Source organism: Tamandua tetradactyla, chromosome 14 (assembly GCF_023851605.1).
Source record: "Tamandua tetradactyla isolate mTamTet1 chromosome 14, mTamTet1.pri, whole genome shotgun sequence".
NCBI classification, from domain to species: Eukaryota; Metazoa; Chordata; class Mammalia; order Pilosa; family Myrmecophagidae; genus Tamandua; species Tamandua tetradactyla.
In genome coordinates this window covers 41,180,152-41,207,509 of record NC_135340.1, presented here as the reverse complement: position 1 = coordinate 41,207,509, position 27,358 = coordinate 41,180,152, and the positions used below count along the sequence as shown (strand labels likewise).

At 36.7% G+C, this 27,358-nt stretch overlaps 1 long non-coding RNA gene across 1 annotated transcript in view; it reads left to right on the top strand.

The window, feature by feature from the left end:
• The window catches only part of LOC143655853 (uncharacterized), a 131,311-nt gene that overhangs the window by 8,238 nt on the left and 95,715 nt on the right, over positions 1-27,358 (top strand). The gene's annotated exons all lie outside the window — the stretch shown is intronic.

The window sequence follows — 27,358 nt, the reverse complement described above, 5'->3', positions numbered from 1 at the left end:
AGTTATTTGTGAAATCATAATTTCTCAGTTGCACATTCCTCCTCCCATTTTGCTATTCCCTCAATCTTCAGGGATAAGTGTGAAATGACCATTTTAACTTCTATGTGCTAGAAGGGGTTGGCAACCTTATGGTGTAGAGAGTATCCTCAAACATTGGAGACGTTTCATACCCTAAGAAGGGAGGTAATTTGCTATGAAATGTAAATTTTGTACCAAATAAACAGGTCTTCTTTTAGTCTCCACCAAAATAGAAGTTTTAAAATACAAACAATATCACCCTTTACCCTTCTTCTGATTTACTTTAACCCAACCATGTCCATTTAATTCATATCTTTAATTGAAGTCTGATCTCTTTTTCATCTTCTTTAACAGTTGCTGTGTGGAGTAAAGCTAACTTTCAGAGTTGCAGGATGCTAACTCTGAGACTCAGGTTTCACACAGAGACCTAAAGTTCCAAGGAACTACCAGGATATACAAAAAAGTACACAGCATCTTAGAATATATATAACAGTTAAAACTGAGAAATAAATGTGACTGCTGTAAGGGCTTCTGCTGTAGAAACCTTTACAATGAACCTTACTGAATATTCTGTACTGCTTAATCATCGATTGCCCAATCTCTGCCAACTTTCTATCCCATGATAACCTATGCTGTTGAATTCTCAGAGCTTTCTCAGTATGGTTAGTTTATATTAATAAGAGCATGCAATATTTATCCTTTTGTTTCTTGGTTATTTCACTCCACATAATGTCCTCAAGTTTCATTCATCTATCAACTTGCCTCATATCTTCATTCCTTTCTGCAGCCACTCAGTGCTTTGTTGTATATATATATATATATATATATATACACACACCATTCTTTGCCCTTCTCTTTATCAGTCAGTGTACCCATAGGCCACCTCCATCCATTGACAATATTGAGTAATACCACCATAAAAAGCAGTGTGCAAATATCTCCTCATGCCTCTGCTTTTAGTTGTTACCAATAGGTACCTAATGATTGGGTTGCAGGATCATATGGCAGCCTTATACTTAGCCTCTTGTGGAACCGCCTCATTCTACATACTTATCAACAGTTTCACTCCACATCTTCTCCAGCAATTGTGTCTTACTGTTTATTTCTTAAAAGTTTTATTCACACGCCATACAATCCATCCTAAGTGTACAGTCAATGACTTCTGGTATAATCACATTACTATGAATTCATTACTACAATCTGTGTGAGAACATTTACATTTCTTCCACAAGAAAGAAAAGCGATATAGAAAAGAAGAAAAGAAAAAGAGAAACATCAGCAAGAATCTCACACCCCTCCCTCTTATCCCTCTCTTATTGGCATTTAACTTTGCTATTGCAATCAAAGAATATAACAATGTTACTATTAGCTGTAGACCCTAGTTTGCATTAATTTTATTTTTTACATATACCATCCCGTTTTTAAAATCTCATAAAGGCGACATTCCTTTATTCTCCTTCATGTAAAATCTTTCCTATACACTTAATTACCATCATAGTCCACTCTAGATTTCACTAAGTTACACGGTCCCAGATTTTATCTTCTATTTTTCCTTCTGGTGTCATGTATTCACCTATGCTTCCTCTTTCCATACTCATGCACAGCTTTGTTCATTATACTTACAATATTGTGCTACCATCCCACAGTATTGTGCTATTCCTTTCTGCATCTTGTGTTCTTCTTGTTAAACATTCCATGCTTTAGCATCAAATGCCCAATCTCTACCCACTTTCTATCTCCTTATAACTTGTTTAACTCTCAGAGTTTTCTCATTATAGTCAGTTCATGTAAGTGAGATCTTACAATATTTGTTCTTTGTTTCTGGCTTATTTTGATCAGCATTTTATCCTTAAAGTTTATCCACATTGTTGTATGCATCACGACTCTATTCTTTCTCACAGCTGTTTAATATTCCATCATATGTATATGCCACTCTTTCTTTATCCACTCAACCATTGGTGGACATATGGGCTGTGTCCTTCTCTTGGCAATCATAAGTAATGTTACTAGAAACATTCGTGTGCAAATGTCTTTTTGTGTCCCACTTTCATTTCTTCTGGGTATGTACCTAATAATGGGATTGCTGGATCTTACAGCAATTTTGTATTTATATTCCTGAGGAACCACCAAATTGCCTTCCAGATCAGTTGCACCATTCTCCATTCCCATCAACAATGAATAAGCGTGCCTATTTCTCCACATCCTTTCCTCCGGCATTTGTAGCATTTGTTTTTTGATAATGGCTATTCTAGTATATTTTATGCCTCCTATGCTGACCATAAACTTGCTTGCTTTAGCATCTCATTGTTTGTATGTATTGACTGTCTTAATAATTAGCTTGAACTTAAAAACATGCAGTATTTTGTTGGCCATTCTGCCTCTCTTTTATGGATTGCTCAAACAAAAATTTTTAGATCATTTTTCTCTTTCTGAATATTTTGTGAAGTGGAAGTAATTATTTATAATTTATAGATATTAGCCTTTATACTCTATGTGATATTTCTTTGTTTTCGTTACTCATATAATTTTTCTTGCATAAGTATTAATGTTACTTGGTCATATTTATCAATTTTTTTCTATCAATTATATTTGTGTATATTTCCCTTGATTTCATTTTGTGGAATTATCCACATCCATGACTACCTATTTTTTAAGTGTGTTTTCTTCATCTCTGTTTTGTGAAAATAAAATTTTCCTTGATTTTTTAAAAACCAATAACACTTTAAAGAAAGAAATACTGTACTGAAAGGAAGCTGTCTTCTTTGGAGAGTAGATATTCTGCTTACTCAGCTATTGAATTGCAACATTAATTACCTTGAAATAATAAGGAAATTGAAAGTAAATGATACAGTGGTCAATCAAACTGAAACAAGAATTAAATACTAAATTTCCCTAGTACCTCTCCTGCCCCCTCAGTAACAGGATCCTTTTTTGTCATTTATTTCTATTCAAGGTTGATGATCAGCTGTGCTGGCTGTTGAAAATACTGAAAGAAATCCATAGCAGTTGGTGACTAACTATTCCCCCGGTCTCCTGAGAGCACATCCCTGCTGTCATTCCTCACTTGCTTTTGGGAGTCACTGAACCTCCCCTTACTTAACTCCTAAAGGGTTAAAGATTAGTTCCTGGAACACGGGGCACTAGTGTTTCCAGATCTGAGTTTGTAGGATCCTCTTTCATCTGAGGATCCTCACTCAGCTTGTTGACATTTAGTTTAAGCATAATGCTTTTGTTACATTCAGTGGAAGCATTTGACAATGTTACTGTTGACTATGGATCCTAGTTTGCATTGACTGTATTTTTTCCTATATGTCATCCCATTTTGAACACCATGCAATGTTGTCGTTCATTTGTTTTCTCTCATGCAAAAACGTTTTTATATTTGTAATTTGATTGCTGTCTGTGGTAGACATTTGTAAGTTTTACTATATCAGTCTTTATGCTCTATCTTTCCTTCTGGTATCATATGTGCCCCTAACCCTTCTCCCTCAACCATTCTCAAATTCAGGTTCATTCTGCATACTTATATTTTTGTGCTACCATCAGATAGTACTCTGCTATCCATTTCTACATTTTTACAATCAGACCTGTTGTACATTCTGTATTCCTTCAGCACCAAGTGCACAATCTCTACCCTTTTTCTATCTCAGAATAACCTGTTTGAGTAACCCGTTTTTTTAGTTTAAGTGTCAAAGTCCACTCATTAATGTTACTTCAATTTATTTCAAATTACTGAGACCATCCGGTATTTGTCCTTTTGTTTCTGGCTAATTTCACTCAGTATAATATCCTCAAGTTTCATCCACATTGTTACATGCTTCATTACTTTATTCTGTCTTGCAATATTTCATTGGGTATATATAGGATCTCCTCAAAATGAAACACTTTATACATCAAAGAAATTGGTAGCCACTCCAATACACCATAAACAAGGATATCTAATAATCTATGAGAACAACCTCCAGCAAAACATCTTGACTCTGTTTGAAATCTCTGTCACTGAAATTTAATTTTGCATCATTTCTCTCTTCCCTCTTTTGGTCAAATAGGCTTTCTCAATCCCATGATGTTGAGTCTTGGCTCATTCCCAGTAGTCAGGTCATATGTTCCCAGGGAGATTTATACCCCTAAACAACTTGTTTAGCCACTCATCTACTGAAGGATATTTGGGCTGTTTCCTTCTCTTGACAACCATAAACAATGCTGCTAGAAACATCACACGTGCAAATGCCCACGTGTGTCCTTGCCTTCAGTTCCTCTTAATATATACCTAGTAATGGGATTGCTGAATCATATGGCAATTCTGTACTTAGCTTCCTGAGGAACCACCATACTGCCTTCCAGATCATTTGCACATTTACATTCCCATCAGCAGAGGATATGTGTACCTCTTTCTCCACATCCTTTCCAATACTTGTTGTTTTCTTATTTTGATAATGGCTGCTCTAGTGGGTGTCAGATGACATCTAATTGTGGTTTTGATTTGCATTTCCCTAATAGCCAGTGAAGTTGAGCATCTTTTCATCTGCCTTTTAGCCATTTGTATTTACTCTTCTGCAAAGTGTCTGTTCATGACTTTTACCAATTTGATTTTTTTTGGGGGGAGCTTAAGTTACAAGTTTAAATTCTATGTTTAAGAAAATGTCCATAGTAAGGCATTCAGGGAAACATACCTTAACTCAATAAAAGCTTATGGTTCTGGAACACCTCTGAGAGCTGGAAAGGTGTGTGACTGGTATCTGCTGGTCCCTTGTTCCTCATCTCTGTTCCTTTCAACCTCTGTTCCTATGGGGCTTCTCTGGGGCATGGTTCTTCTCTGGGGCATCATTCATCTCTTGGCTTCCCTTCACTCTCTCCAGGTCCCAGCTTGCTTAAAATCTCATCAAAGGCCCACAACAACGTCTGCTGGGCTCCAAGCATCCTCAAACATCCATGTCTCTGTTCTCTGAAGAAACTTATGTCCAACAGTCTACATGTGCTCTCTCTGTCTGCTCTGCTCTCTCCAATGTGATTTCTCTTTTGTAGGACTGTAGTAAGCTATCAAAACCCACCTGGAGTGGGTGGAGTCACATCTCCATTTAATCAAATGGTCACACCACAATTGGGTGTGTCACATTGTGGTGGAAATAATGTAATGATAAGTTTCCACCCTACAATATTGAATCAGAATTATAAGAAACAACTTCTCCCACAAGTTTGGATCAGGATCAAAACATGTTTTTTTCTGGCATAAATAATATATTCAAACTGGCACATGGCTACGTTTATCTTATATATTTTGACAATTTAAAATTGCATTATTTGCCTTTTGTTTAAGTATCTGTGGGAAGTTTGCATATATTCTGCATATAAGGCAGGAGTCCTTGACGCTTGATACACATGCACATGCACACATATATGCATAGAGAGAGGGAGTGAGAGATGGGAAAGACAGAGAGAGGGAAAGAGAGAAATTTTGATACTTCTCCCAGAATGTTTTCCCTATACACTTCTTATCTCTTGTGATAAAAAGAAATTCTCAATCTTGGTGAAATCCAATTTATCATTTATTTTTCTATCACAATGTTTAAAAAATATTTTTAATAAGAAATACTCATGCACATGCAGTGCAACCATATTATAAAAAACATGGCTCATAATGTCATCTCATATTTGTGTATATATCATCATGATCATCTTTAGAATGAGGCATCACTCTAGAAAAAGAAATAAAAAGAAAAATTAAAAAAACTCATACATCCATACCTCTTACCTCTCTCTTTCATTGACAACCAGTATTTCAATCTACCCAAGTTTTTATCCTTTATCGTTCCCATTATTTTGTTTTTATCCTCATTTTTTTTTCTTGTCTCTCCCTACCTGGATAAAAGGAGCATCAGACACAAGGTTTCACAATCGCATGGTCACATTGTAAAAGCTGTATAGTTACACAGGTGCCTTCAAGAATCAATGCTTCTGGATGGCAGGTCAACAGTTTCAGGTACTTTCCTGTAGCCACCCCAATACACCATAAACAAAGATATCTAATAATCCATGAGAATAAAATCCAGCATAACATCTTGACTCTGTTTGAAATCTCTCTGAAACTTAATTTTGCATCATTTTTCTCTTACCTCTTTTGGTCAAATAGGCTTTGTCAATCCCATGATGTTGGATCTTTGCTCATTCCCAGTAGTCAGGTCCTATGTTCCCAGGGAGATTTATACCCTGTGAAGTCATATCTCACATAGGAGTGAGGGCAGTGAGTTCACTTGCTGAGTTATTTTGCCCATTTTAAAAGTGGTTTGTTTGTTTTCTTATTGTTAATTTGTATAATGTCTTTCTGTATTCTGGATATTAAAATCTTACTGATATGAGGTATCCAAAAACTGTCTTTCATTCTGTAGGCAATCTTCTTACTTTTCCAACCAATTTCTTTGATGCACAATGTGTTTCATTTGAGAAGATCCCACTTAACTGTTTCTTTTTTCATCACTCATGCTTTGGGTGTATGGTCTAGGAAACCAGCTTCTATCACAAGGTTTATAACATATTTCCCTACATTTTCTTCTGAATGTTTTCTTGTCTTAATGCTAATGTCTAGGCCTTTGACCCATTTTGGGTTAATTTTTGTATATGGTGTGATATGTGTATCCTATTTCATTCTTTTGTATGTGGATATCCAGTCCTCCTGACACTGGTTATTGAAGAGGCTACTCTGTCCCAGTTGGATTGGCTTGACCGCCATATCAATGTTTACTTCTCCATAGATTACAGGGTTTATTTCTGAATATACAATTCTATTCTGTTGGTCAATATGTCCATCTTAATGCCAGTAGGATGCTGTTTTGACAACTATAGCTTTGTAATATGCTTGAAATTCAGGCAGTGTGAGACCTCCCACTTTAATTTTTCTTCATCAAGATTTATCAGTTATTGGGGCACCCTGAACTTCCAAATAAATTTGGTTATTGTTTTTCTCTATTTTGCAAAGAAAGTTGCTGGGATTTTAATTGGTATTGCATTGAATCTATAAATCAATTTGAATAGAGCTGATATCTTAACTATATTTAGTCTTCCAATCCATGAACACAGTATGGCTTCCATTTATTTAGGTCTTTCATGATTTCTTTTGGCAATGTCTTGTAGTTTTCTGTGTATGGATTTTTGTACCCTTAGTTAAATTTATTCCTGAATGTTTTATTCATTTGGTTGCTATAGTAAATGAAAATTTGATTTCCTCCTCAGATTTCACATCACTAGTGTATAGAAAAACTACTGGTTTTTGCGTGTTGATCTTGTGCCCTACCATTTTACTGTACTTGCTTATTAGCTTTAGTAGCTTTGTTGTAGATTTTTCAGGATTTTTGACATATAGTATCATATCTTCTGCAAACATAGAGAGAGTTTTAACTCTTCCTTTCTAATTTGGTTGCCTTTTATTTCTTTTTTCTTGTCTAATTGTTCTGGCTAAAACTTCCATCACAATGTTGAATAATAGTGGTGACAGTGGGGCTCCTTGTTTTGTTCCTAAATTTAGAGGGAAATATTTTAGGCTTTCCCCATTAAGGATGATGTTAACTGTGGGTTTTTCATATATTCCTTTTATTGTGTGGGGGAAGTTCCCTTCTGTTCCTATCCTTTGAAGCATTTTCATCAAGACAAGATATGAATTTTGTCAGATGTCTTTTTTTAGCATCAATCGACATGATCATGTGATTTTTTTGGCTTTGATTTTTTGATATGGTATGTTTCATTAATTGATTTTGTGTTGAACCGGCCTTGAATACATGGAATAAATCCCGCATTGTGGGCTTCTTTGATTTTTTGCTGCTAATATATGTATTTATGGCAATAAATTTCCATAAAAATAAGGTACCGCTTTTGCTGCATCCCATAAATTTTGATATATTGTGTTCTCACCTTCATTTGCCTCTAGATATTTATTGATTTTCTTGGAATCTCTTCTTTGACCCACTGGTTGTTTAAGAGTGTGTTCTGTAGCCACCATATATTTGTGAATTTTCCAGCCCTCTGCCTGTCATCGATTCCCAACTTCATTACATTATGACCTGAGAAAGCGTCTTGTATAATTTCAATGTTTTTAAATTTATGGAGATTTGCTTTGTGGCCTATCACATAGTCTGTCCTTGAAAATGATCCATGAGCACTTGACAAAAGTGTGTATCCTGCTCTTGTGGCATGTAGTGTTGTGTAAATGTCTAAGTTTAATTCTTTTGAAATGTGATTCAAAATCTGTGCTTCCTTATTAATTCTCTGTCTACAAGTTCTATCCCTTGATGAGAGCAGGAAATTGAAGTTTCCAAATTTTATGGTAGAGATGCCTGTTTCTCACTCATTGTTGTCAAAGTTTGCTTCCTGTATATTGGAGCACTCTTGGTTGGTGCATAAATATTTATGATTGCTATGTCTTTTTGCTCAATTGTTCTTTTTTATTAATACAAAATATCCCCTTTGTCCCATTTAATTGTCTTACATTTGAAGTCTAATTTGTTGGATAGTAGTATAGACACCTCTTCTCTTTTTCTGTTTCTTGTTTACATGAAATATCTTTTTTCCAAATTTTCACTATTACCAGTTTGTCCTTGGGCCTAAAATGAGTCTTCTATAGACAACGTATAGATGAGTCCTACTTTTCAATCCATTTAGCCAGTCTATGTCTTTTGATCAGGAATTTAATCCATTAACAATTAATGCTATTAGTGAAAAGGTAGTACATTCTTCTACCATTTTGTCTTTTGGATTTTATATGTCATATCTAATTTTTTTTCTTTTTATCTTTCCTGACAATCTTCATTTCTACACTCTTCTCCGGATCTCTCTCTTTTGTCTTTTCTTATCAGCTTTTAATGCTTCCTTTAGCATTTTTTTTTTGTAGAGCTGGTCTCTTAGTCACAAATTGTTACAGAAATTGTTCTGAAAATATTTTAATATCCCCCTCATTTGTAAAGGAAAGTATTGATGGCCTTTGAATTATTGGTGACAGATTTTCTTGTCCAGAATCTTAAATATATCATACCACTGCCTCCTTGCCTCCATGGTTTCTGCTGAGAATTCTGCACATAGTTTTATTGAGCTTACCTTGTATGTGATGGTTTATCTTTCTCTTGATACTTTTTTTCATGTTGGGAAAGATGGCATCACAGTGAGTTGTAGAAAATAATTCACCCTCCAGACAGTGTAAATAGTCAGGAATTGTACGGAACAACTGCTGAGGGCCATCAGTGACTGGATACACATCAAACACAAGTCTGGAATAGGTGGACAGTTGTGATCTCACCCCAAACTCTAAGTTTCCCAAGAAAGGGAGGCCAGCAGCCCCCCCCCCATGAGCATGGCAGGCTGGATTTCTGACGGAATGGAAACAGGCTTTACTAGTATCAAGGAGTTAGCTCAGTCATGCTCCAATGTCAGAATTAACAAATTCTGATTACTGAATATGGACCCTCAGCACACATACACCAGAGTAAGCACTAATATAACCAGCAGTTGTTTGCCCCAGCAGTGAAGCTCTGCAGTTGACAGAAATAAAATTAAAAAAACAAAGGTATTTTAAGTTCAACACCACAAAATTTGAGAAAAGGGCTGGACTACAAAAAAGGGGGCCTATAGTCCCAGGGGACATATAGAGCCAAGTAACAACTCCAGCTCTTGATTGGCAACCCCTGGGAGTGGCAGTCTGACTCTGTAAAGGCTGTTTTTTTGTGTGTGTTTTTTACTTCTTAACACATGATTAGATAGAACTTTGAGCACTCTCTGGCTAAAAACTGCTCCAGGGAAGGGTGAAATTAGGGCATGTCTGAGAGACAAAGTAGTCAGGCAGATTGAGACAATCCCCTGAAGGGTTTATCTTCCCATTGGATGTAGGAGTGAGGCCCAGCTCATGTGGCTGCCCTCCTTCAGAAACTCCAGGCCCCAGGGTCTTGAAAGCAGTAGCAATAAAAATCCACCTACTACCTAAACCTCAGTCTCAACCATGACACTGGCAGTCAGAGGCTGCTGAAGTTAAAGTAAATGCCTCACTTTATGCTTATGGGAAGCTGTGGGCAGATGAGTGCCACATGCTGGGCTAGCTAGGAAAATCTCAGAGTCCATAGGTTTCATAGGAAAGTATAACATCCTGCTGGATCTCATCCACAAGGAAACTTGATACTGGCATTTCTCTCCTGTCATGGGCTTGTCTCATCTGAGAAAATCTGTCTGTGGTTGGTAATATCTGAGAAGGCCCTCCTTAGACAAAGGCCCCATATAGAGAGGGTAAGAAAGAGATTAAAAAGAATGGAATAATTTGAACCTATGCTTGAATTTGAACAGAACAGATAGCGAACCAAGCTCTCCAACCAGAAAACCCTAGGTAAAAGGTGAAAACAACCTCCAGAATAAACTAACTAAGGGGATCAAATGTCTAAATGCCAGGAAAAAACAATGTCATACTAGGAAAATTGAAGCCATGGCCAATTCAAAGTAACAAACCAACATTTTAAGTGAGATACAGGAATTGAAGCTACTATTTCAGCATTTTCAGATAGATGGGGAAATCTCATGAAAAATAAAATCAATGAGTTGTGGTAGGATATAAGAAGACATTATGTGAACATGAAGAAGAATGCAAATGTTTGAAAGAAAAACAAATTGCAGACCTATGGGAACGAAAGATACAGTAGAAGAGAAGAAGAAAAATAGAGACCAAAAACAATAGATTTGAAGAGGCAGAAGAATGTATTAGTGAACTAGAGAACAGGATATTTGAAATCCAACACAGAAAGGAAAATGTAGGGTAAAGAGTGGAGTAATATGAGCAGGGTCTCAGGGAATTAAATGACAGTATGAAGCACATAAATATATGTGCTATTGGTGTTGCATAAGGAAAAGAGAAGTGAAAAATAGCAGAAAGAGTAACAGAGGAAATAATCCCTGAAAATTTCCCATCTCTTATGAAAGATGTCAAATTATAGATTCAAGAAGTGAAACATACACCAAAGAAAAGAGATCCAAATAGACATATTCCATGACATTTATTAATCAGATTGTCAAATGTCAAAGTCACAGAGAGAATTTTGACAGTAGCAAGATAAAAGCAATTCATTACCTACAAGGAAACATCGATAAGACTTTGTGTGGATTTCTGAGCAGAAACCATGGAGGTGAGAAGACAGTCACACTCACCTTTGACATAGTGTTCATATTTTAAGTTTGTCTCAAGTCAAAGTAGTATATATCTAACTTGAAATACTTTGGAAAGAGTTGACATTTTGATAAGTTGAAGTAACTGCCTTTTGTAAGTGAATGGGGACAAGCCCTAACAAATGTCTATCTTTGTGGAACTTTATGATGAAAAAGTCTTTGGTGCATAAGTTGACCCACTTCTACTCCTTCTACCCCCAGAAACACATGTCATCTTTAGAAAAGTTGTTTGTGAATTCTTTCCCTTGTTTAGTTTTCTATAAATATTTTTTTCTTAAAAATTTTTATTAGACAAAGTTGTGGGTTTACAGAACAATCATACATGGATTACTATAGACCACCTCACCAACAACACTTGGATTGGTGTGGAAAATATGTTACAATTGATTATAAGAAATTTTTCAAATTATGCTATTTTAAAGAGTAATTGTACTTATTACAATTGATGAACAGCTATTAAAGTAGTACAAAAAATATTGTTTATAGTTTATGTAAGGTTTTCCCCCCTATATTTCTGGCCTGTTATCATTATAACTTCAAGGTATGTATTTGTTTTATCATGTCTCTACCCATATACTGGATAAATGGAGTGTTATTCACAAGGTTTTTGCAATCACAGCATCATGCATTAAATGCATGATGCTATATATATATAGTTATACCATCATTATCAAAGTTCAAGGCTACTATATTACAGTTAAACAGTTTCGTTTCTTTCATCTGGCTATTCTAATACATGAGAAAATAAAGAGAAACATTGCTACGATTAGTGGTCCTAATAATTTGTGAAATCCTAATTTCTTGATTACACCTTGTGGTGGTTAGGTTCAGGAGTCAACTTTGCCAGGTGAGGTGCCTAGTTCTATTGCTGTGGACCTGAGCCAATAGCATATGAACTTCATCTGTCAATGATTACATCTGCCATTGGCTAGGGAGAATGCCTGCTGCAATGAACAATGTTTGATTTTAATTGGCTGGATGCTTAAATAAGATACGTTAATGCAGCATGGCCCAAGCAGCTTGGCATACCTCATCTTAGCACTTGCAGCTCAGCCCAGGCCCTTCGAGATGTAGAAAAAAAGCACCTCATGGAAAACTATTAGAACTCAGAAGCCTGGAAAGAAGACCAGTAGAGATCACCCTGTGGCTTCCTGTGTAAGAGGGAACCTCAGATGAAAGTTAGCTGCCTTTCTTCTGAAAAACTATGCATTTTAACTAAATAAATCCCCTTTTATTAAAAGCCAATCCATCTCTGGTGTGTTGCATTCTGGCAGCTTTGGAAAACTAGAACACACTTCCACCATCCCATTTCATCATTCTGTCAGTCTTTGGGGATATCTGGGCAAGGACCATTTTAACTTCTTTGTGCTAGAAGGGTTTGTTGCCCTTCTAGGGTAAAGGAGTGAATCAGGTTTATGTTCTTGGAGAGACTGGTGCTTCAGTTTCAGAGCTTATCTGGCAAAGGAAAAAATCTGGAGGCCTTAAATGTCTTAAAAATTAAGCTTACTTAGTAAAATTTTATAGAATCTTAGATAGAGCACATTGTATTCTTGCTTGGTGTTTGGCAATCTGTGGCAATTTTCAATATTTGATTGAATATTGAATAACAGTAACCCCCTGTGCTGGTTTGAAAGGAAGCATGCCCCCTAAGAAAAGCCATGTTTTAATATAAATCTCATTTCATAAAGGTAGAATAATCTCTATTCAGTACTGTATGTTTGAAAGTGTAATGAGATCATCTCCCTGATTGATGAGATTTAGTTAAGAATGGTTGTTAAACTGGATTAGGGGATGACGTGTCTCCACCCATTTGAGTGGGTCTTGATTAGTTTCTGAAGTCCTATAAAAGAGGAAACATTTTGGAGAATGAGAGACTCAGAGAGGGCAGAGAATGCTGCTGCACCACAAAGCAGAGAGTCCACCAGCCAGTGACCTTTGGAGATGAAGAAGGAAGATGCCTCCCGGGGAGCTTCATGAAATAGGAAGCCAGGAGAGAAAGCTAGCAGATGATGCTGTATTTGCCATGTGCCCTTCCAGCTGAGAGAGAAGCCCTGACTGTGTTTGCCATGTGCCATCTCACTTGAGAGAGAAACCCTGAACTTCATCGGCCTTCTTGAACAAGGGTGTCTTTCCCTGGATGCCTTTGATTGGACAGTTCTATAGACTTGTTTTAATTGGGACATTTTCTCGGACTTAGAACTGTAAACTAGCAACTCATTAAATTCCCCTTTTTAAAAGCGATTCCGTTTCTGGTATATTGCATTCCAGCAGCTAGCAAACTAGAACACCCCCAGAATTACCTCTGGACTCTATTTGAAATCTCTTAGCCATTGAAACTTTAGTTTGCTTCATTTCTATTCCCCCTTTTTGGTCAATAATGCATTCTTCATATCAAGATTCCTGTGTCAGAGTCAATCCTGGGAGTCATGTCCCAGGATGTGAGGGAGATTTACAGCCCTGGACGTCATGTCACATATAGGGTGGACAGTAGTGAGTTTTTGCCTAGTTGGCTGAGAGTGAGCAGCCACTTCTGAGCAACAAAGGTTCTGTGTGGGTGACACTTAGGTCTAATTATAAGTAGGCTTAGATTCACCATTGCAAAAATAATTTTCATAAGTATAAGACATAAGACCAAGATTTGGCCTATTAAATTGAAAGTCACTAATGTTTGAGAAAACATCAGGAATTCCCCAGGTGGGGAAGTTTAATGTTAACATTTTTCCACAGTCTCTCAAGGGCTCCTTGCAAATATGTTTCAATTTAATTTTCTGCTCCAAATATTCTAGCATTTATCAGGGTATTACATTAAACTTTACAAAATAATGAGATTTCATTCTCTGCTCTATTTTCCATGTAATTACTGTGTTTAAATAAACTGACCAGGTAGGTTAAATTAGATAATTTCCTATGAAACTAAATTTTGTACTATATAAACATCTCTTCCCTTTGTCTAATACCAAAGTTGAAGTTTAAAAATACAGACAAGATCATCCTTTACCCATATTATTATTTAGTCCTAACCAGGTCCATTTCATTCATGTATCTACTTGAATTCTGATCTCTTTTTCAGCTTCTTTAACAGCTGCTATATGGAGTAATGCTGACTTTCAGAGCTGCAGGAAGCCAACTCTCAGACTCAGGTTTCACAGAGATACCTAAAATTTCAGGGAATTACCATGTTATACAAAAAATGCACAGCATCTTATAACTCAGAAATAAAATTTAAAACTCAGAAATAAATGTTATTGCTGTAAGAGTTTACACCCTAGGAATCTTTATTATGAGCCTTATCAAATACTTGAATTGCCTAATCATCAATTGTCCAATCTCTGCTCACTTTTTGTCCTATGATCACCTATTATGTTCAATTAAATTATCGGAGTTTACTCAATACAGTTTGTTTATATTCATAACAGCATACAACATATGTAGTTTCCTTTCTCACTTATGTCATTCCACATTGTGTCCTCAAGATTCATTCACCTATCAACATGCTTTGTGACTTCGTTCCTTTCTGCAGCCACTCAATATTTTTTCATATGTACCTACCATTGTTTTCCCTTCTCTTCATCAGTCAATGTGCCTTAATGCCAACTCCATCCATTGGCAGTCTTGAATAATGTCACCATGTTCTAGTTTGCTAGCTTCTGAAATGCAATATGCCAGAAATGGAATGGCTTTTAAAAGAGAAATTTAATAAGTTTCTTGTTTACAGTTCTAAGGCTGAGATAATGTCCCAGTTAGAGCAAGTCTATAGAAATGTTCAATCAAAAGCATCCAGGGAAAGATACTTTGGTTCAAGAAGGCCGCTGAAGTTCAGGGTCTCTCTCTCTCTCAAGTGAGAAGGCACATGGTGAACAGCATCAGGGTTTCTCTGTCATTTGGAAAGGCATGTGGTGAACATTGTGTCATCTGCTAGCTTTTTCTCCTGGCTTCTTTTCATGAAGCTCCTTGGGAGGTGTTTTCCTTCTTCATTTGCAAAGGTCCCTGGCTAGTGGGCTCTCTGCTTCTTGTGGCTATGTCATTCTGCTCTCTCAGAGTCTCTCTCTCAAGTCAGGTGGCACCTGGTGAACACAGTCAGGGCTTCTCTCTCATCTGGAAAGGCCCGTGGCAAACACAGTATCATCTGCTAGCTTTCTCTCCTGGCTTCCTGTTTCATAAAGCTCCCCAGGTGACATTTCCCTTCTTCATCTCCAGAGGTCGCTGGCTGGTGGACTCTGCTTCTTGTGGCAGCATTGTTCTGCTCTCTCAGAATCTTTCTCATTCTACAAAATGTTTCCTCTTTTATAGGACTTCAGAAACTAATCAAGACCCACCCAAATGGGTGGAGACATGCCTCCACTTAATCCAGCTTACAAACCACTTTGATTAAATCACATCTCTGAGGAGATGATCTAATTACAATTTCAAACATACAATGCTGAATAGGGATTAGAAGAAATGGTTGCCTATAGAGATATTTCCTATTTTCTCTATGAAAAGAAACAGTGGCACCCTACCAGCACTCGTGCGACTGCTTGGTGTCCCGATGCACATCAGAACTGGATTTCACTCTCCACTGGCCAAAAGTCTTGGGAACACAGGTATTAAAGTTGCTGGGTATCCCTGGGACACCTCTCCTGAGGATGTCTTCATCTACACTTTCAGGGGAATTTCCTGACCTTACCCACAAGAATTCCAGGACAATACTCTTGAGGAGTGTTTCCTCTCCACCAGCCTAAAGTTTGGAAAATTGGAGAATAAGTCACTAGGGTTCCCTGGGACTTTCCTCCTTGGGAGGAAGGAAAATTCCACGAAGTCCATGTTCTTGAAGTGGGTACCTGCCCCAAGCCAGAGGGGCACTAGCACAGTGCTCCCTGGAATGCCATCATCCTCTAATATTTTGTTACTTGAGATCTAAAAGGAGAGCATGCTTTAGAAGAGGCTACATTGTGTCTTAATAGAGACTAAGGATTAAGGCCTGGAGGGGAGGTATTTTTATTGGAAAATATTCAGTTTCCATGAGCATCAACCAGAAGTGAATATTAGAATGGTAAAGACAATATCTTGTTTAGCACAAGAATCTTTAGCCTTAGAGTATCTCAGAAGGTATTTAAATCCAGACAGGAAAAAAGAAGAGACTCTTATGGAGGGGAGAGGATTCTGTCAAAGTGTGAAAAAAGGGTCTTCAGCTTCCTAAAGGGAACAGTGAAAGTGATCAAGACATGGCCCTCAGTGGGGAAAAAAGTGAGAGTGGGGGAAGGCTCAATGAACCGAGGGGAGAGAGAGGTATAAATGCAGGGGCGGGGGTGGCAGTTTGATTTGACTTCCACTGGACTCCTGCATGACATGGGAAGAAGCCCACAGTCAGTTGTCAAGAAGAATGTCACCTGCTGCTCTGACATTCCTTGGATGTGCACCGTTTGATGATGGGCTCCTGCCACCTTCAAGGAGGGAGTCAGAGAACTGAGAGTAGTTGAAGATCATGTCATGGGTGAGTCTGGTCAGAGTCCCTATACTTCTCGAGTCAAGAAGCCAGGTGAGAAGAAAAGTGAAAGCACACAGCCCAGCTTCCTAGTCAATAGCTATGACTCGCCAGTCCAGATGGTTGGAGATCATAAGAGCCCTCCTGGCTGGCTAAGAAAGGTGTTACTGGATATGAGTTTCTACATTCTTATCTGTACCATGTGAAAGAATTCAAGGGCACTGCACATGTCCACCAAGCAAACAGAAAATTTAGAACACACCGAAGAAAAGCATGGAGATGCTCTTGCAAGGAGAAAAATGTGCAATGCTATGGGAAAGGCTTGTTTTTTAAATAGTTTTTCTGTTCCTTTTGTAATCTTTGACTAGCTATTTATTGTTTTCCCCTTCTTCTTTCTTTGTTGATGTGTAGTGATCATAGATAACTTATTAGGTGCCAAGGGCTGTTAAAACCAGGGCTGTTTACTGCCATTTTCCTCATAGATATCTTTCTCCTTGAGGCCTGACTGCCCTCTAAATTTGTCCTTTGGTCTTTAGTCAGATATTGCCTTAATTCTAACCCTGCTTCCTAGGACCGTGCTCACCCCTATGAAAGGGGTCCACTCTGATTGGACAGTAATTTTTCCATAATGATGGTTAAATACTTTAAATATCACCAGTGCATCCATTAAATAAAATGAATAACTCTTTGGTTGTCAATGTGATTTTTCTAACCTATATTTTCTTTAAGCCCCTGCAGTGACTTTTAGCTTCTTGACTTGAAATGTTTAGTTGGAATCATAGGACTGGTCTGTTTGCATTCCAGGAATAGTACTACCTTGTGGAAATATAAGCTTGTTAATTCAGCCTTAAATTGTAATATCATCCATGTATATGCTGACTTTCCACTCCTTAGGTAATTTTACTCATTCTTCAGCTCTTAAGCATCACTTTCTCAGGAATTCTTCAAAATTTTGAAGACTAGGACTGAGTTCCCACTCCCTACCTATTGAATAGTGTTAGAACTTTATATATTTTCCCTTTACAAAACTTATTAAAGTTTTAATTTCACACTTATTTATCTAGCTATTTTGTTTGTGATTTATGATTTACACTAGAATGCAAGCATCACAAGAGTAGGTGGGATCCAGTTTGGCTAACCACTATAGCACAATTTATAGTACATAGTGTGGCATACAGCAGGCACCCCACAAATATATGTTCAATATATGAATAAATTCATATATTTATTGATATGATAAAGAAGTTTGCTAATTTACATTTACAATGTTTTCTGTTTTACCCCAAATATTGGGTATTTGTGAGGATATTGAGAAATGGGGACTCACGCATAAGACTAGGAGCTAATAGTTTCAATCACAATATATACCAATTTGTCAATATCTGGTAGATAAGATCATCAGTATGCCCTTTAATTCAGTATTTCCAACTCTTTTTTTTATCACCAGAAAATCTTGCTTACATGCAGTGGAAATGCAACACAACAATGTTCATTGCAGTATTGTTTACAGAAGCATTAAAATACAAAACTAAGAGCACAGTAACTACAACAATGAAAAAAATAAAGCAACGGGAATGAGTGGAAATAATCTGAATGTTCAAGAGCTGAAAAATGGGTAAATATGTGTGGTACATTCATATAACAGAAATAAAGTAGTTAGATGAATAAAACGACATGTATAAGCATAGCTAATTTCAAGAAAATGTTATGAAAATGCAAATGTGTAGTAGCTATCTTCTATATGCATGTGCTTTAATATTACTACATAATGCACATACATTAGCAATGAAAGTATTGCTGCTCTTTTTTTTAATGTTGTTTCTCCTAGTTTTCTAAGGTACAATGATAAATACCATGAACTGGCTGTATGGAATATTTTTAGATGCTAGAAATCCACAGTCAAGATAATGACAAGCCATGCTTCATCCTGGATATGGTGAATTCAGTTGCTATCTTGCCAGAAATCCTTGGGATTACTTGGCTTGTAAATGCATCTCTGCCTGTGTCACATGGAGATCTCTGTTTCCTTCTCTGGCTTCTCCTAACTTACTACATGCAAGCTTCCTCTGATCACAAGGATATCAGCCATTTTTAAGTGAGTCTACTCTGATTTAATTTGGCTTTGAAAGCCTTATTTACAAATGAGTTCCCACACATGATACCAGGGGTTAGGACTTGAACATATCTTTACTGGGGACATGATTCAATCTATAATAGTGCCACACATTATCTTGTACTTCATTAGAAATTTTATAGTCAATCATTTTTCTTTTTTTTTTTCTTACATGGGCAGGCACCGGGAATCAAACCTGGGTCCTCAGGCATGGCAAGCAAGCACTCTTATCTGCTGAGCCACCGTGGCCAGCCCTAGTCAATCATTTTTCAATATCCATAATCATTGCCCTTCAGGAGGTAGTTTAATTAAGAGATTATTTAGCTGGTAGAATTTTTTTTTTACATGGGCAGGTAGAATTTTTTTTTTTTTACTGAGCCACTGTGGCCCACCCCTGGTAGAATTTTTAAAATGAATTTTATTGACTTTTATTTGGATAGCATAGAAACTATCTGAAGGTTACAATCACTGGTTCACAATGTCATCACATCATTGAGTGTACAGATCAAATTTAGAACATTTTAATTACTCCAGAAAATAAATACAATAAAAAAGAGAATCCCATCACCCCATATTCCTTATATCCTATAGTACTGATCCATAGTATTGGTGTGGTACATTTGTTACTGTTTATGAAAGAGTATACAATATTACTATTAACTCTAGCCCATAGTCTGCAATGGTACATTTTCCCCATATACCCCTCTATTATTAACTCCCTATAATGATGTCATACATCTTATCTAGCTAATGAAAGAACTTATTAGTATTTGTACCATTAATGAGGGACATTATCTACCACAAGTTTCTCTGTGTTATACATGCATATATTTTAACCTCTGACTTCCCTTCAGGTGATATACATGACTCTAAACTTCCCCTTCTCCCACACTCACACAGCATTCACAGTTAATTATTCTCACAATAGCGTGCTGCCATCACCTCTGTCCATTTCCAAATATTTAGGTTCTCCTTAGTTCAATATTCTGCTCATATTAAGCAGCCACTCAGCATTCTTTAGCCTCATTCTATATCCTGGAAGCCTATACTGTATATTTTATGTCTATGAATTACATATTATAATATTGCATATTGTGTCTATGAGTTTATGTATTATAATTATTATAAATTATAATTAGTTCATATCAGTGAGAGCATACAATATTTGTTCTTCTGTGCCTGGCTTATTCCATGTGATATAATGTCCTCAAGGATCATCCATGTTGTCACATGCTGCAGGACTTCATTCCTTCTTACTGCTTAATAATGTTCCATTGTATGTATGGATAAAAAAACCCCACATTTTGTTTATCAATTCATCTGTTAATGGACTCTTGGGTTGTTTCCATCTTTTAGCAATTGTGAATAATGCTGCTATGAACATTGGTGTGCACATGCCTGTTTGCCTCCCTGCTTTCAGATTTTCTGGGTATATCGATAGAAATGGGATTGCTGTATATACTTAGCTTCTTTAGTAACCACTGATCCATCCTCTACAATGGGTTTACATTCCTACCAGCATTGAATAAATGTCCCAATTTCTCCATGTCCTCTCTTATACTTGTAGTTGCTTCTTTGTTTAATTAGCTGGAAGTATTTTATAAGGGTTTAGTAGAAATCAGGCAAGGTCCAGTTTTTTGCCTTACTTTGAGAAGAAATATTCAAAGATAATTTACAATAATCTCTCTCAATTCTGACCATTATCTATTATATAGAGATATTTCCAAGGCTTTCATTTTTAGGAACTTGCCTCTCCTGACATTGCCGATAAACTATGACCAGACCTTGCTACCTATAGTGTTTCGATTTCAGTGTCATCTAGAAATTATTAGAAGTGCAGAATCTCAGGCCCCAACTCTATCTACTGACTCAGCGTCTGTGCTTTGAAAAGATCCACAGGTGATTCATATGTATATTAAACTTTGGGAAATGCTAGATTTACAGATATTCCATGTCAAACATCTAAACTCATAAACTGCCTAAACTTTGAGGTGTAATTGTAGGGAAATACAAATTTCTCACTTCTTATACCTTTACTCTTTCATAAGGGTAACTGGTAACTGCAACTGATAGAAAACATAAGTTCAAGCTGCTACATAGGTTTCAAATACCATTAATGTGAAATCACAAGAGTGTAGAGTTGTCCATGTCTATTCTGGTGAAAGATTGTGAAGGCTAATGACTGTGCTGGCAGATTTGGGAGTCTTTCAAATTACTAGACTTCCTTATACCTAAGAGAAAATCTGCGTGTTCCTATTAATGCTACCTCACCACAGAAACAGGAAAATCATATTTCTTTTGTGGCCTCAAAATGGGGAAATGGGAAGAAGGGGATTGAGGAGTAAATGTGAGGATATAGAAGTTGACTTATTCTTTTATGTCTTCTAGATAAAGAGGAAAAATGTGATACTCTAAAAGTGAGTAAATTCCAAGGATATGTATTCTTCTCACAATTTCCCCCTTTCAATTACTCCTACTCCCATATCTCATACTTTGGTAAAGTCTTTGCAAAGGTAAATGACTAAATTCAAAATTATGAAGAAAGAAAAAGTAAATATTGGCATGAAGTCTGAGAATATATTTGAGAGGATGGGATCAAGGCAATAGTGGAGAGATTGACCATGAAAAGGATGAGGAACACCAAATTTTCTAAGCTGGAAATTCTAAAACTGGAAGAAAATGTGTGTGTGTGTGTGTGTGTGTGTATGGGTGAACAATTCTGTGTTGTGGTTATGAAAGGCATAACTGAGGGTGATCACAGTCAAAACTTGTTTCAGCTTAGGTTTTCCAAATCATAAGCTGAGATGAGTTCTTGGGTGCAAAGTTTACTAAGGGGTTCCTAGGAAGGAGGAATAGAGAGTAGTAAGAGCTAGACTTAGAATCAGGGACAGCCTTGTCAGTTTATATAATTCAAGTCTCTAGAGTAGGCGATTGATGCTTGATTCTGACAGCATTATGAGAAGCTGCTGCATTTATTCCATGGCTCCCTCCTAGTTGATGTTCATCACTGGGGATATCAATCCCCTTTTATTTTGGCTGATCTGTTTAGATGACTGGGCCTCATGGGTTTTGGGGAAGAATTCAAGGCAGAAAAGACTGATGGAGCTCTGGAGGTTGAACATTATCACAATGAGTCCAAGCTTGCAACTGTCCAGGAGACTGCAACTGAAAGTGAAGGTAAATTGAATGGATGTAATGCAGGACACCAAATACTTTTGTTGTAGTTCCCTATTTGTACAACTCAGATCCACTTGTTCCCTGCATTATGTCTTGTCTGTTTCTGAATCATCAATGTATTAAGGCCTGCAATCTCTAAAACTGATTTAACAAAGTCCCTTCATAAATATTCAGCAGCTCAATCTTATACCACACCTGCTAGGTATATCTCATCTTCTATCAGCAGTTCAGATGTTATAAGGGCCTGCTACTTGGGGCACCTAGACCTTCATCTCTGAGGATTCTGACACTGGATTGCCTTGTCCTTGTGAGGCTGTGCATATTGCATTTTCTGATCCACTGCTATCACTGGGCATGAAAGCAGGGATTTGATCTCTTCTGAGCACTCTGAGTTCCAGACCGTATACTCCCTATCCCTATTACATAGCAGCAACCATTGACAATCAGAATAGATCATACTGACTAATATCATGACTTCTTTGTTTATTGTTCTGCCAATAAGAGAATTCCAAAGAGCAGCAGCCATAGCTTCAAATTTAGTAGAACCAATTCTGCGTCCTCAGTAGATGCTCCCCCATCCCATCTTTGGGACCATGATTTTTCCAGCAGGCAATAATGTTATTGGGCTTCAAAAATATTCACAAATGGATAACTAGGAATTATGGGTAGAGAAGTCAAAGTTACTTCAACTTATTGGGGGCCAGACTTTTGTGTTTTTGCTTTTGGGGTTACAGCCCTCTGTTTTTTGGCTGGTGATTAAATATGCATATACACTCACATATTGTGGAGGACAGTGCCCAGAATTTGCAAGGTATCACCCCTAGCTAATGTCATTGTATACCAGAGTGTTTCTTGGCAGCCTCCTCTCCCTTCACCCCCTCTGCAATATATTTTGCAATGTCATAAGAAACTTTTTTCACACCTGGTCATGCTGCTCCTCTTATCTAGCGGATAGAGGCCAGGATACTACTAAACATGCTCTAGTGAACAGGACATCTCCCAACAATGAGCATTATCCAGTCCAAAAGGTAAAAAATGCTGAGGTTGAGAAGCATTCGTTAGCTTTTTTAATGCTAATCTTATTGAGATATAGTCACATACTGCCGTATAATCCAAAGTGTATAATCAATGACTCACAGTATCATCACATAGTTGTGCAATCATCACTGCAATCAATTTTAGAACATTTTTGTTACTTCAAAAAGATGAATAAAAAATAAACATAAAAAAGAAAACCTAAAACACCACTGTATTAGTTAGGGTTCTCTAGAGAAACAGAATCAACAGGGAACACTTGCAAATATAAAATTTATAAAAGTGTCTCACATGACCACAGGAATGCACAGTCCAAAATCCACAGGGCAGGATGTGAAGCTGACGACTCCAATGGATGGTCTGGATGAACTCCAGAGGAGAGGCTCACCAGCCAAAGCAGGAATGGAACCTGTCTCCTCTGAGTCCTCCTTAAGAGACTTCCCATGATTAGATTAAGCATCACTCATTGTAGAAGACACTCCCCTTTGGCTAATTACAAATGGAATCAGCTGTGGGTGCAGCTGACGTGATCATGATCTAATCCTATGAAATGTCTTCATTGCAACAGACAGGCCTGCACTTGCCCAATCAGATAAACAGGTACCACAACTTGGCCAAGTTGATACATGTCCCTAACCATGACAACCACATACACTTTATGTCCCCCTATTGTTGACCCCTAGGATTGATGTGGTACATTATTACTGTTGTTGACAGAGTATTAAGATATTACTGTTAGCTATAGTCTGTAGTTTGCCAAAGGTAGCACTTTTTTCCATTTATCAGTCTAGTATTATCTCTTTGTAAAAATGCAGCAGATTTGTTTCTGTCTATGAAAAAACACATTTATGTTTGTAGCATTAGTCAAAGATATTGTCCAAAATATGGTTCATTGCTTTATACATTTCCATATTTTAACCTCTAACTTTCTTCCTCCTAATGCACATGACTCTTGATGATCCTTTAACAACCACATTCATGAATAGTTCAGTACTCTTACTCATAGTCCCAACAATGTACTACTGTGAACTGTATCCAATTCCAAACATTTAAGTTCATCCTACTTTAAAATTTCTGTACCTATGATGCAACCACTCACCACTCACTTGTCTCAATTCATCTCTTGGTAACCTATATTCTAGCATTTAAGACTATGAGTTTACATATTTTAATTAGTTCATTTTACTGAAATTATATATTTGACATTTTGTGTCTGGCTTAATTCACTAAGCATTATGTTCTTAAGGTTCATCAATGTTATTGTGTGCTTTAGTAATTCTTTCCTTATTTCTGCTTAGTACTCCATTCTGTGTGTATACCATATTTTCCTTATCCATTCATTGATTGATGGACACTTGTGATTCTATTTTTTGGCAATTCTGAATAATAATGCTATGAACATTGGTGTGCAAGTGTCTGTTCCCATCCCTGCTTTCAGACCTTCTGGGTATATACTGAATATCAAGATTGGCAGATCTTAAGGCAACTATATTTTGTTTTCTGAGGATCTTTGTTAGCTTTTAATAACACATTTAGAAAATAGGCTATGAAGTAGATTGCTTTCAGGGGATGCAGTATGAATGCAGGCCCAGTGAATACTGTGATTATGCACTAGTTGTTTCATTTGCTTTGATGGAACCCGTATTAGTAAACCAGACATTCTATAATCATGAGGATATTGGCACAGGGAGAGTCTTGGTAGGAATAGAAGTCAACCCCTATTCAGGAAAAACTATCTCATAAGGGAAAAATCTTTGCACCTGCCAGAATGAAAAGATATTTTTAAAATACAATTTTATTGAGATACATTCCCATACCAAATAATCCATTCAAAGTATACAGTCAATGGCTCACAGTATTATCATATCGTTATGTGTTCATCACTTAATCAATTTTAGAATCTTTTAATTTCTCCAAGAAAAAATAAAAAAAATAACACCCCAAATACTGCATACCTCATATTCCCCATTTATTTATTTGTTTGTTTGTTTTTACTTTGTTACTCATATACCCATACTTTGGATAAAGGGAGTATCACTCACAAGGTTTTCACAATCACATGGTCACATGATAAAAGCTATATAGTTATACAATCATCATCAAGAATCCAGTCTACTGGATTACATTTCAACAGCTTCAGATATTTCCTTTCAGCAATTCTAATATACTAGAAACTAAAAAGAAGCTCCAGAGTGTAATGCATAACAAAAAGCTCCAGAGTGACCTGTTTACTTAATTTGAAGCCTCCAAGCCACTGAAACTTTGTTTTGTTTCATTTCTTTTTCCTCTTTTGGTCAAGAAGGCATTTTAAATCCCATGATGCCATGTCCAGCCTCATCCTTGGGAGTCATGTCCCATGTTGCCAGTATGACTTAAACCTATGGAGGTTATGGGGGAGGTAGTGAGTTTATTTGCAGAGTTGGCTGAGAGGGGGGGGCATATCTGAGAGGCAAAAGTGCGTCTCTGTGGCTAATTCTTAGGCATAATATAAGTTGGCTTAGCTTCTCCTTTGTAAGAATCAGGTTCATAAAAGCAGGCCCCAAATCAAATTCTTGACTTATAAAATTGGCTTATTAAAAGCATTCTCATTATTGCTTGCAGGAATATCAGGAGTTTCCTGGGGGGGAGTTTAATAATTTAATATTTCCACATTTCCCCCCAGTCTGTCAAGATATCTTTGCAAATACTCTTTTGTTTTCTGGTCAAAATATTATGGGTTGTATCACAATGTTTATTCATTAACCTGCAAGGAATAACAAGGTCTCATTCCCTATTCTAGGTTCCATGTAATTATATTCTCTTAATAAATTAACCATATCATTTAAATTAGATAGGGTGCTACAAATAACACAAATATGGAACTAAAACATCTCTTCCTTTTGTTTCACACAGAAGTTGACATTTTAAACTACAGTCAATATCATCCATTACCATTTAGTCTACCCGAGTCTGTTTCATTCAGATCTCAAATTGAAGTCTCATCTCTTTTTCAGCTTCTTTAACAGTTGCTGTATGGAGTAATGCTGACTTTCAAAGCTGCTAACTCTGGAACTTAGGTGTCATACAGATAATTAAAGTTCCAAGGAACTACCAAGTTATGCACAGAGAACTCATCTCAGAATTAAAAAATAACAGTTAAAACTCAGTAATAGGCATAATTGCTGAAAGTGCTTACAGTTTATAACCTGTAAAATAGGCCTTCAACTGATAATGTATGTTCACAAATTCAATTCACAGAATTAAAATTTTCAGCACTTTTTATCTATCATTGTAGACAGTTTGGATGAAATTCTAACTTGTTTATATTGTATTCCTATATTGTAATTTTCAGGCATTTGTTCAAGTATTTAATTTACATTTCTTGAGTGAAGCCAAATAAGACAACTGCAGTTTTTCGATAACTCATAGAAATCCTGCTTTTAAACCCCAGAAAATATTCTCAACCCAGGTATTTTTATGAAAGAAAATCCAATTGCTGTTGCTCCTCACATGGTGGAGCAAGTGATTTCTGGGAGTCTATTAATTAAAATTTGTAAATTGCACTGTGTATTTGTTCCTTTATATTATGCTTTGAATATTTATGTTTGAAAAAAAGCAACCACAAAACAAAATGAAATTCAAAATAAAAGAAACAATGTTAATGAAAATGTCTTAAAAATTTTAAGAATGTTTATGGAAGCATTCAAGTAAGTCTCACAATGCTAATGCTAAGCCCAATATTGAAGAATACGATGTCTTGCTTTTCAGCAGAACATACAATGTCCTAAAAAATGTTGCTATAATTGCAATCTATTTCACTTGTAATATATCATTAAATAAGACCAGAACATCATGTAGTAGGTGCTATGTAGGATGATAATGTGTCCTGGAGTAATAATAATAATATCAATAACAATAATACTCATAGCTTTTAACACCTGAGAGATAGAGTTTGTTGTTCACTTGTATTTTGTGAGTGGCTTGTTCAGTCCTGAATACATTCCTCAAATCAACTTTCATCTCCTTGTTTCTAAGGTTATAAATTAGAAGATTACAGAGTGATGTTGACATAGACTAAAACAAGGTCACAATTTTTTTAATCTCTTCTGGGTATCCTGAACCAAGGTTAACATGCATCACTATAAGTGGGCCACAAAGCAGGACCACCACAGCCAGATGAGAAGCACAAGTGGAGAAAGCCTTGGGTTTGCTTGTAGCTGAGGACATCTGTAGCACAGTCATCATTACCAGAGCATAGGAGCAAAGTGCCAGTCGTGAAGATAATATTTAGGATAGAGTAAGTAAACTGTGATTTGGTATCTACAGAACAGGACAGCAACATCAAAGGGACAGGATCACACAGGAAATGACAATAAGGGTACTGTGAA